Raw genomic sequence first — 12721 nt, forward strand, 5'->3', positions numbered from 1 at the left:
GTGTGTTTTATTTCGACAATATAAAACGAAATGCAAAAATATGAAGTGAATACGTTGTATTGATGGTATTACTACCCTTCGAGCATAAAAATTCCAACATTTTACGTATCCCCTACCAGTAGACTTGAAAAAAGAGCTGATTTTGATACCCGAAATATCCCGGAAGTCGGAAGTCGGAAGTGAAGATTTTTTTAGGTCTACTGGTAGGGGATAGGTAAAATGTTGGAATTTTCTATGCTCGAAAGGTAGTAATACCATCAATACAACGTATTCACTTTATATTTTTGCAATTCGTTTTATACTGTCGAAATAAAACACACTTCCGTCTAACTTCTGAGTTTACTTCCATGCAACTCTGTTCTGTAGTCTCTTGTTAATAAATTTTTCAAAAATTCTCACTGATTCCAGAGAATTCCTTTCGTTCTTTCATCTGTGTTCTGCTTCCAACCTGCCCATTTATGTTTTTTAGTCTTAGCTCCCCCCTCTGACTAAAGGAAATTGGAAAATTACATAAAATTGGCAATTTGGTCTATTTTGTTATTTTTTCTGCATCGGCTTTTTCTCTTTCTCTTTAGAACCTGAGTTCAGTCAAGACTAAATTATTCATGTCACATGTCAACGGCTCTGGCGCCTTTTAGATATTTATTTTTTTGTTTTCTTATCCGGTCTACTGAATATTTGTTTTATTTTTATTATTTTAATGCTGGTATATTAGCTCTGCACAGTTCTTACAACTGCGCTCCACCGAAATTACCTTGAAAAATGGCTCTTATTCTTGGTGTCTCTCAATTTCGCACACAATTTTCTTCGGTTTCGGTGGAGCGCGGTTGTAAGAAGCATGCCGTGCTAATAAGTACTATTAGATGTTTCTCTTGAACATTTATCTCTATTTCTTGATTTGCTATTCCAAAATTGAAAATTTCAATTGACAGTCCACAAAATAATTTTACAGTTTCAAGCTTTCCACAATTATAAACTAAAAACGTATTAATTCAGTTCGCGCTCTATGTCTCTCTCGATTGTTTCAGATATACAAAATTTATCTAAAATGGGAGATACGTGTCTATAATTTCTCACTTACTAGGGAAGGTCAGTGTGGAATAATGGGAAGTGACATTTATCATTGGAAAGCTGAGAAAACATTTATTTCAAATATATATTTACAATTTGCCCTCGAGTCTTGGTAATCGAGAAAAACAAGGTCAAAGTTCTGGAAAATGACAAATTATTACCTTTCTGGCAAATTGTTTGCATTTTTTCGAGTATAATTTTGTCATTTTTCAGTCTTTGACCTAGTTTTTCTCGAATACCAGGCCTCGAAGGTCTAAATACATATTTGAAATCAGCGTTTTCTGAGCATTCCAATGATATAGGCCACGTCCCAAAACTCCAAACTGACTCCATAATCTTTCCTAGTTAATCAAGAGCTTCAAGATTTCCAAAACGAAATTCGCCGACTATTCATAGTTATGATTTTACTGTTTCAATACATAGCCATCAATTTTTCTAAAACTAAACTCCCGAATCATTTCGTGCGAACCCTCACCTCTGATCTCCTTCTCACTCCCTCCGTTCACCTTTTCTGCAAATGTCTCTTTGAAACCATTTACATATGCAGATGCAATTTGCGTGTGTATGTATTTGGTTGGTTAGTAGCTGACCAATTGATAAATTATAGCTGTAGTAGTCTCTAGAAGATCATTGAGCGATAGGTGTGTTGCGAGTCACGTATCCAGATAATAATGATTATGTTCCTGTAAAACTTCTTGAATTTTTTCAAGTTTTCGTTTCTTTTTGTTCTTCGTTTTCTACATACTTGAACTCTATTGTTTTATTCAATTCTTTTCCCCGAGACTTCCCTTTTTCAATTCAATTCTCTTGTTCAATGAGTGAGAATTTCTTGTTTTTTCTCATTTTCAAAATTCAGGCCAGGATTTTTGGAACTGAATGACTTTTTGCTCTGCTAGTTGTTTATGTGAAAGGACTGACAGGAGGTATTGAATAGAATGTTTGGTTTCATCGTCATTTTTTAAAACTTAATAATAAAACCATTCACATGACCACCCGGAAAATATGAATAATAGAATAAAGGTGTCAAAAATCAGATGGAACTTTTTTGGAAAAATTGTTTGAATAGATGATAAAGAAACAAATAGGAACCATTCATTTTTTTTCAGTCATGTTCAACTCGTTTTGAAATTCTGACTGTCTCGTTATATCAGAGTTTTATAAAAAACATCTCTCAAGTTAGATCACAGCTTTTCCCTTTTTATGTTCAAAGAAATTACTGTTCCAAGAACTGCAAAACTACCTGAGAGCCGTTATGAAAGCGATCCCCAAACTATGTTCCCTTACTGCGAGTCGAAGTTCTGACCCATACAATTTGTTCATTTTCAGATATTTCAAAAAATTACAAATAAAATGTGGAAAATTTTGACAGCAATATTTTTGTAGTTGGTCATTTAATTTTTTACGACAGTTTTTGGGCAAAGAGATAATTATGTTTTAAAGAAAACCAAGAAAGAAAATCCTTTTTTCACAGTCCCTAGCATTCCAGAATGAAACGATTTCCTTGAATCCTGACCCTCTGCCTGTTCTCTGTCATTTGAGACTAGGAAAATAACCTCCGAAGTTTTTTGATCTACCCCACCACCTTCTCTATTCTTCCTCATGCCCATCCGGTTTCCGGTCTATTCATTTCCAGTTTTTTCATGAAAGAATTTCTCTATTCAAAACGAAAGAGTCATACCAATTTTCGACTATTCTCGATTATTCATAAGAAATAAAAAACAAGTATACCTCTAAAAGTTGGTGTTGGTGATTTAGAGGCTGCCCTTACATCTCTGAACATTTTTTGTTTCTAAAGTGGAGAAAATTCATTGTTTTGAGCTCTTTTTTCCAAGTAGATTAACTCAAATTTTCTGGCTGGCAGGGTTATAGCTTTTGATATTTATTTCAGTCATCAGAGTACTCTCTAAAATTGTAAATTTTTCACATAAAATCTGAGCTTATTGACATTAAATTATTGTCTGAATTATTCATCAAATACCTGAAACAGTAAAATTTTCGAGAAAACATCCCAAGGTCAAATACAAATTTAACAAGTCTAGAAACCACTCTGATCGTAAAAAACCAGTCTTTGACGCTTGCACTTTTCGAACTTGATGCTCTCCCTCTTACCAGTTTTATGTTCACTTTCTTTCTCTTCTCCGATCCTCCGTTCTATATCTGAATTGAGCATCAACACACATTAGCATTCACTAATTGCTCTCTCTCTCTTTCCTTTCACAAAAGACAAAAAAATACATAAATTTGGGCGAATGCTGAACCTTGCATCTCTTTTTTTTTCTGTTAGTTTTTTTTCAGTTGCAAAAGAATAATAAATTGGTGATACGGGGGAAAAGGAGTTCCTGCAAAAACAATTAGGAATGGGAAATGAGAAGACGTCATTGAATTCTTGATGAACAGCGGATTCTGAAGATTATTTGCATGGCATTCTTAAAAATAGTCAAACTCACAGAAATTTAGAAAATTTTGCTGTTTCATTAGCTTTTGAATATTTTAGATAATCATTTCTTTAACGCGTGCTGTCCTTCTCCACAATTTGGAATTTGCCTCTGTCAACGTTTTTTTTATATGTGATATGGCTCTAAACCTTTCCCGAAACAGAACAGTTTTCAGAAAATTCGAAAATAATTCTGTTTCTGATATTTTTATAAAAGTATTTGAATTATGAGTTTGGTATGGGTTTTCTAAAACTTCCATATGGAATACTATCCGAAACCATAACCAAATGTCAGCATGTCCATATGACTTAGCAAAGAAAACTACCGACTGCTCATTTATTTTTAAACAATACTATGAATTTTCTCTGAAACTGGAAATTTTCAAGGAAAATTGAAAGAAAAATACTGTTTCATAGATTTCTCAATAATTATATTTTTGGTTGTTTTCTTGGTTCGAACGCTCCAATGCAAAATACTAGTAGCCAAAATGTATATCCAAATTTTGCATTTCCATCGAAACTGCTTTGAATTTTTGGGCCGGGATTTGGCGCTAATGAAGGTGTCCATTATTTATCCCAAGATGATTATTGTTTCCAACTTTTTCATCTACAATTTGATGTTTGTGGAACAAGTAGCATCCTTTCTTGGTGAATTATGATTTTCATTTCTCCATGAAATAGCAAGTTTTGAGAAAATTTCTGCTTCTTCCGAATAAAAACTATCGTTTCACAGTTTTTCAGACACATTATCCACCTGTGTGTACTTCAAAATCTTTGCAAAATCATTTTAGCTTTCACTGTTTTGGAGACTCATAATATTTCATTACTGCTTGAAAATATTTTTTTTTTAAATATTTTCATTACTGCTTTTCTAGGAAATCGTCTCAATCGATTCTTCCGAACGCCGTCTTCCTGCTTCCAGTTGCTCCCAATAGTTTCCAGAAACTCCTTCCCCTCTATGGAGTTCCAATTAGAATAATCCTTGTTTATCCATCTTTTGCAAGGACACCTCATGACTCGAATGCTCCAAAGAGCTCTCTCTTATTTTCCGCCAAAAAGGGATGGTTCTCTTCCAATTAGATCGGAAAACACTCCTTTTCTTCTTCTCCGTCTTCTGCCCATTTTGCTCATGCTAATAGAGTCGTGTGAGTAAGAAAAAGAAGAAGAGGAGACTGCCAAACATCATCACAGAATGATGATGATGTCAGTTTTTCCCTCTCTCTTCATATGATTCTTCTGTTTTCTCTTTCAGAATTCTCTGGATCATAGGATTCTCCTCGCGGGTCATCTTGTCAGAACTCTGATCTTGTCAATTAGATTGAGAGAAAAAGTTTCAATTTCACTTTTTGATGAAAGTAGATTTCTGATCTTGACCTTCTTGAGTTGTGTTGACTAAACTACATTTTCAACTTATGAAGTCAAAACGAGAGAGCGCAGAGAAGCGAGAGTGTCTGACTTCTCTGCGCTCTCCGTGCAAAATCTTTAGGTAGGTCTATCTCACTAACTTTTTCAGCTAGCTAATTTCAGTCAAGTACAAAAATAATCCACATGAAGGTGTCTACATTTTATTAGCTGGCAACTTTTTGGTAGACTGAATTTGCTAATTGATTCATACATTGACCACCGTCCAATCAGTGTTTAAATGTTATCTTTTGTCTTCCCTATTCTCTGAAACAGAAACAAAATGTTCTGTTTTCTCCCTCCAATGTCCTCTTCTTCAATTTTAATCTTTCTTCACTTTTATTCAAGTACACGTATACTTGTTTTTCCGAAAAAATCTGAAATTTCAGCTTAGCCGTAGTATTACGTAGGTTTAAAAACTTTTGATATCCTCGTCAGAATATCGAATTTTAAAAAATATGAAACTGTGGTGTCACTTTTTTGAAATATCCTAGGGATTAGTGATTGGCAGTGTGAAGGCAATGTAAGAGGGAATCGGATATGATCAACTTTCAGAATACAGAATAAAAATTACAGTTTCAAGAAAATGCCAAACTTTGAATCGTGTTTTCGATATGCTCCTGTGCAACTAGCTGGTATAATAGTATAATCTGTAAAAATGTGTTTTGGGGAACATAATTAGATTCAGAAAGTTATTAGATAAGAACACAATCCTGTTAGCTGTATGGATTGAATCAAGGATATTTTGAAATCGAAAAAAATACCTGTTATTCATAGACAATTCATAATAGTCATTCTAGTTTGTATTCAACGGCTCCACGACATTTCGCAATTGCGACGTTTCGTAACTCACGTATGTTTTGCAACTACGACGTTCCGCAATGCGTACGTGAAAATGTTGAGTGAAAGGGCCTGAAATGTCACAGTTGTGAAATGAACAGTTGCGAAATGAACAGTTGCGAAACGTCGCAGGTCCGAAATGCCTCGGAGGGTATTCAACCATTAAAATCACTGAAAAGCTGTAAAACTCATAGGAATGATGTTGACTGATCCATGATAAAATATGACAACTTTGAAAGAAATGATGATAGGATTTTTTTATTTCGCAGTTTCAAAGTTTCCACTAATATCTGAATGACTTTCAATGGTGATTCTTCAACAAACCTGTTTCAATGACGAATACTCCAATTGTCAACTCCAACCCGAATTCCCTTATCTCCCAGAAAAGGAAGTGTTCCCTTCCTTGGTCACTTTTCTTTCCTCTTGTTGTTATTTCCCGAGAACTGAAACCTCAAACAAACAAGGATGTCTCTCCAATATTTCCGGAGTTTTCTTTTTCTTCTTCCAATTTTCTCCCTTTTTTTCGACAAGAACTGGCACGATTAATATGCAAATGTATGAGGGGATTGTGTGTGCGTAATCAGAGAAGAAAATGGATGATTTCTTTGCTTCACGGCTCACGGAGCATCGATGTTCAAACAGCGTGATGTTTCAGCGAGGCCAGTTTTTCATGTTTCACATTTGTTATGTTCTGTTCGAGATGGGAGTGAGACGGTACAAAATTTCAAGTTTGGAAATTTTAATAATTAGAAACGATCTCATTCAAAATATTTTTGGTGGAAAGTTGGAAAATCAGCGTAACAATTTTGCTCAAACTTCTACCTTTTCCAAATCTTATTAATCAAATTTTTTAAATCAGTTTGGATGCAAAAAATTCCAAATGATTAAAGATCACTTTCTGGTGTCACTGTTCAGGCTAATCTTTTCTTAACTCTTAAATTTTCATTTCGAAAAAAAGTAATCATCCTTATATTCGCATCATGGAAAACATATGATGTTATAAGCTTTTTCAAGCAAGTACCGCAGGAAAACAACTGAAATTCCCCAGTAGATTTTTGCCGATTTTAAAAAGCAATTATCCCCTTCTGCAAAATCTCCTCGCTGTTGGGTGTCACTTTTAAGACCGGGCTGACAGGATAATCTAGGTCATTGACAAGACTGAAAATATCATGAGAACTGAAGAGACTGGATCCACATTTTAAGCTGTTTCCAACTTTTTTCGCTGAAATCTTCATGTCGTAGGTGGGAAAGGATTCCAGTAATCCGTTGGGAAGAAGAGAGAAACAACTTATTTCTATTTCAAAAAAGTCTCCTGTTGATCCTGCTTGAAGTCTTTCATGTAGTATATAAGAAGTGGGGAGCAGAAGCTTTTTGTCATTGAATTCAAGAAAAAGAAGAAAAGGATGATTTCACTTTCTACTGTCAGAAACGTATTCAAATTCAGGAAACAGTGAGTTTATGGAAGTAATTATGTACTCACAGTCATACGGTTTCAGAGTATTTTCAGGTCTAGACGATGACTTTTTGAAACTTTCATTGTCTAGGCAGCTCTTACTTGTCAGATCTGAAAAATAATAAATTCGAAGCTTCAAAAACAATTTCAGATTTTGAATTTCTTCATGTTTTACCGTTTCAAATCTTGGTCTTAATATTTTTATTTTTTGATACTCTCGTTTCTCAGTTTGTTTCCTCTTGATAGCACGACACGCTTCTCACAACCGCGCTCTACCGAAACCTAAGAAAATTGTGTGCGAAATTGAGAGACTTAGAGAAAATGCGACATTTTTAAGGGTTTTTCGGTGGAGCGCAGTTGTAAAAAACTGTACCCAGCTAATAACATCTTTCAATCAATATCATATTTTCAGATCAGTCCAACCCAAACTTGTGCCGATTTCCTGCTCGAAACAGGACAGGTCCGTTTATCTTCCAGAACTTCTTTTCTGGCTTAATTGAGGTTTTTCGGTTCTTTTGAATTTCCAAAGTTCCAGTGAATTTTCTAATTGATGTCTGGAACTTGTCGTGATGTTTTTCAAGTTAATTCCAATCTATTTCAGTCTTTTCCTAATTTAGATATAATTACCCTTGATCTTCCCTAATCACATGTTCCTTCTGACCTCCTTCTCCCTCATAATGTGATCTACGCATTCACGTGAACATCTTCTTCTTTCAACCAAAAAAGTTGTTTGAAACCTTCCTCCTCCCCACTCGAAAAGATGATGTTACATAATGAACTTTAACTTTTTTCCTCTCCTTGCCTTTCAACAAAAGTTCTCAAATTTTTAGTTTTTGAAATTTGTTCCGAAATACAATCCCCGGTTGAAAAGAAGAGAGGCAAAATTTGTCAATATTCGGAGAGCTTTTTTTTCATTTTGAATATGTATTTTTTGCAAGAGAATTTTCTATTTAGTTTGAGGTTGGGAGACTAGAGTGTTTTGGAAGGAATTGGGTTACAAAAGTTTAAGTTTTGAAAAGTTTTCGTGTTCTGTCTGAGTTTCCCAACGTCCGGATGTCCAGATTCTCCCTCCTAACTTATGTGTCTCGATAGTCTATATATTTATCCGGATGTCCAACTTATTCTCTCCATTCACAAAAATCTCGAATTTCGATTATGTCAAGTATGTGCATGTACATATACAACTTTGTGTTGTTCGCCACGAGCCGAAAAAAAATATTTTGGATCGGATAACACGTACACTCGAAGAGTCACAAGATAACGGGGTTCATATTCACTTTACTCTACGATTTATGACTTTTCAGTACTAAGGAGGCGGGGCTTTAAGGTCACCCCGTTCTGTAGGATATCTCTATTTTCATCTTCTTGGAATCCCGTTTGCAAATTGTTTAGAAAAACAGTATGACGTGATTTGAGAGTGAACCCATTGATATTCTGATCACATGTTCAATTTTCCATTCACCTACTTGACTCATTTTCAGTGTTTTTTTGGGTGGGGGGGGGGGGCTCACCGGACGGAGAATAAGATAATTGAATTTCAGTGAGGGAAGGGATTCGATTCGGTTCGCCAACGCCTTCCGATCTCCGACTAGACTCTCTCATTTCCTTTTTTGAGAATATGTGTTCTTTTGGTTTTCAGTTGGAGATTGTAACGATTTGCTTTCAAGCTGAATTATCTCTTCAGCTGAAACACCTAGAAAAAAGTTGATAACTATCAGAATGTAGCTCTTCAAATTTTATAAATTTTTCCTGTTGACAACTTTTTCAGATTTCAGCACCCTCAGAAGTTACAACGGGTTGAAGTTCATGATTAGGAACGAGCGCAGAAACAATCTTTCTCTTTTTCTTCAAACCTAATATTCGATCTTTCTCAACTCTACATCTTCATCCAGAAAATTCATGAAGTGCACATACATTTCTTCCTCTTCTTTTTTGATTCCTCATGCTCTGTCGAGCACTTTGACCCTCCTCTCAAAAAAGGCTCAAGTCTTCTTCTCTTCTTTATGATCACAAATTAGATCCGTGTTTCATCTTGTTTTTGAGGTCATCGAGCATTCAGTTAGTTGATTCATAAGAAGAGATGAAATTTCGAAATTTTAGTTTTCCCTCTCAGAAAGTTTAAAAGAAGCACGTAGGTGGTTTTGGTGTTGACAATATTTAAATCTGGTATTATAATGACGAATCTCTGATTTCGAAATGAAGGAGCGCAGGATTGAAGGATTTCGGTGATATTTTTGGAGTTTTGTGTTGAAGATGTTTAAGTTCAGATGATCATGACAAATAGAACAAGAACAAGAACATTCAGTTTATCGGCACTCGTGGTCTTCGTCTTGAGACCGATTATCTTTTTGAACATCGATGAGTGAAAAAAAAACAATCAACTAATGAAAAAGGGGGCATTTTTTTGTTTTTGATATCTTGATAACTTTTAAACTCGAAAACTAGCTGTTATCTTTGAGACGTTGTAACTCTGTGAGGAGTAAAGATTTCAAAAAAATGTTAACTGAAAAAATGTAGAGAAATTTATGCTGATTATTTTTGTAGTTGAAAACTTTTTGATAGCTAACTATCCCGATCAGATATAGCGGTTTGAATGTTTCTGTGAGAAAAGAGAGACACAGAGAAGATAGACAGTCTAGCTTCTCTGCGTCTCTATTCTCTACTTGATTGTTCTACTTGATACCCAGAGAGACTCAGAGAAACGAGAGTGTCTGGTTTCTCTGTGCTCTCTCAAAATTCAATTCCCCCCAACCCAAAGATGTTGTTGCCAGGAACTTACTAATGTTTGAGACGTACTTTTCGCAGGTCATTCAATTATTTTTTGTTTTTCTCTTTCCAGAATAGCCGTACCCCCCAATAGTCCAAACCCATTGAATGTCCCGCCCGAGAAGGCGTCAAAACAAAAAAAGCTTCTCCAATTTCCTCACAGCTCACTGACCCATATTCCTTCCCCAAATACTAGTCAATCAAGTCATCAAAGTGGGTCAATTAAGTGGTTTCCAGGACATATTCTAACCTTCAATCTCTACATTTTTTCCGTTTTTCATCCGCCAGTCATCTCATTTAAAAAGACGGATTCTATCTCTTTTGCATAACGATGTTTTTGTTGTCTAGACTGGGAAAGGGGGTCCCGAAAGACCAAAACAATGTCCTTTCGAAGAAAATAAATGGAAACAGAGACATAAAATACTAAATAAGTACGTTCAGATTTTCTATAAGTCTAGAATTGAAAAATGTTGTTTAAGCTACGTCATCAACTCCATATCTCTACCTCATCTTTTGTTCTTCTTATTCTTCATTTACACCTCCCCCCTTCTTCATTTCAGAATAAGACGATGATTCAGAAGACGTGGGGGAGAAGCCGCCCTTTTTCCTCCCCTCATTCGCCTTATAATTCTGAAATTCGACTCCCCCTTTCCCACTTCATGTGGGCTCTCATTCTTAAAATTTGAGGTGCGTGGGTAAAACTCATAGACTGGGCTGGAAATCACAAAAAAATAGAAAAAGGAAATAACAAATAGCGACCGATTTAGATTTAGAAGATTAGATTAATTGAATTAGATTAGGAAATTGGGAAGACAAAATCAGAGGTAATTAGTGTCGTCACACAACATGAAGCTCCACCCATTTTTCATATGCTACAGTAAGAAACTCCTACACCATAATCCCCCGATCTGCTTAAGCAAAGAGATTTTGCAGATTTTCCACTTCTTCTTCTTCTTCTTTTTTCAACATCACGTCAAGTTTGTTTACCTTTGTGTGGAAACTAAAGGCCACGCCCACTTTAATATCCTATGTCCTTCCCCTCAACCTTTTTCGCTCATTTTCATTGCTTACTTTGTTTGACTTTTTGTGTTATTGGGTCCCTTTAAAGTTCAGTGGTGCACCACCGACTCAAATGGGTTTCTTATTTCCTTTGGGACAACGTTTTTCTTCTTCAGAGTCCAGAAGCAGGTCGTTTCTGAAATCTACCCAAATTTCAGTTTTGTTCTTTGATGGTGTACCTCTGTTTTCTTTCTCACAAAGTTTTCTTTCTCATATAATACCCCCCACGTCACACAAGTTGAAGACATAGAATAAGAAGAAGGCAGAATAAGAAGGAGATGTCAATCACAGCAACCGACACTTCCCTATTGCACTTACATACACTTCCTAACACATTTCCCCTTTTTTGTCTTAAAAAAAGTAAAAGAATCATTTAGAATGCATTTAGGTTAGAATTCATTTGGAGCAAAAAACTTCCCCGAGATTTTCTTGAGCTCCTCCCGAAAAGTGATGAATTTGATCCGGGATCAATTTAATCAAAAGTAGGTCAATCCTCTCTGACGATCAAAATGAGACCTTTCGGATTACCACGTCCTCTTCTAGAAGACGTCAGTGAACCTGGCCGAAGGGAGGACGTCAACAAGATATTCTGAGAAGTAATGTATCTTACTTTGGCTGTAAATATCATCATATCATCTATATTAATATCTCAACGACTAATCCAATCTGAGGATAAAACAGATCGCTTTTTATCAGGGGTGACGTGACACTACTAGTATTTGGCTTCCTTTTTTATCCAGTTTTTTATCGTTTGGACCCCTGAAAATCCAGATGTTTCTTGTTTTTTTTTGTTTCCCAAGAAGGCCCGAATCCTAATGAACGTCCTTCCCATAGACTCCTCCCCTCTCCTCTTCTCTTCTTTTCAGTACATTTGCATTTTCTGCCTAAAGGCAAAAAGAGAGAGGCAAACGAACCCCTATTCCCCTTATTCCAACGTCTCGCTATTTTTAGAATACTCGAGAAATAAGAGGGTTCGCTCCATTTTCGTTTTCTCTTGACGTCAGATTTTCCTCTTTTTGGGTCTTGGTCAATTTTGAATTTTGGGATCTCATGAATTTTTGAACTTTTCGGTTTTTGATAGACATGTACCTGAGAATTGCGTCAGAGAGTCGGGTTCTTGGAAAATGACTTTTTCGGTTTTTTAATTAGTTTTTCTTTGAGATTTCTTAAGAGTCTCATATCGTGGACATACAGTACTGGCCAAAAATCTATCATATTTTGTCTTTTGTAGTTGAAAACGCCCAACTTTAAGAGTGTGTCATAGTAAAACTAAGTGCCCCACAAAATAACATTTTATGGGATCGAATAGAACAAGAGTAGAACTCCATTTTTGTAGTTGACAACTTTTTTGTACCGGCACTTCCTAGAGAGTGACGCACTATTTTTCCATGAAATTGGTCGATTTGAGGGAGAAATTACTTTGTCGTAACTTGCTACAACTACAAAAGGCAAAATATGATAGCTTTTTGGCCAGTACTGTATCGTACTGGCTTTACCAAAACCACCAAAAACCACCGCCTTCTATTTATCATCGACCCAAAAAACAGCCTCCTACTATTTCCGGCTAAGCTCCGCCCCTTCTCTTCGTTGCTCCCCTCATCATCTGCCTCATAAATCTTCAAGTGTTCAGCTCATCCACTCCCCATCTATCTGACCCGAAATAAACCACATCCCCTCTTTTTCCTTTTTTCATTTTT

This window comes from Caenorhabditis remanei, chromosome IV (genome assembly GCF_010183535.1).
Source record: "Caenorhabditis remanei strain PX506 chromosome IV, whole genome shotgun sequence".
Lineage (NCBI taxonomy): Eukaryota > Metazoa > Nematoda > Chromadorea > Rhabditida > Rhabditidae > Caenorhabditis > Caenorhabditis remanei.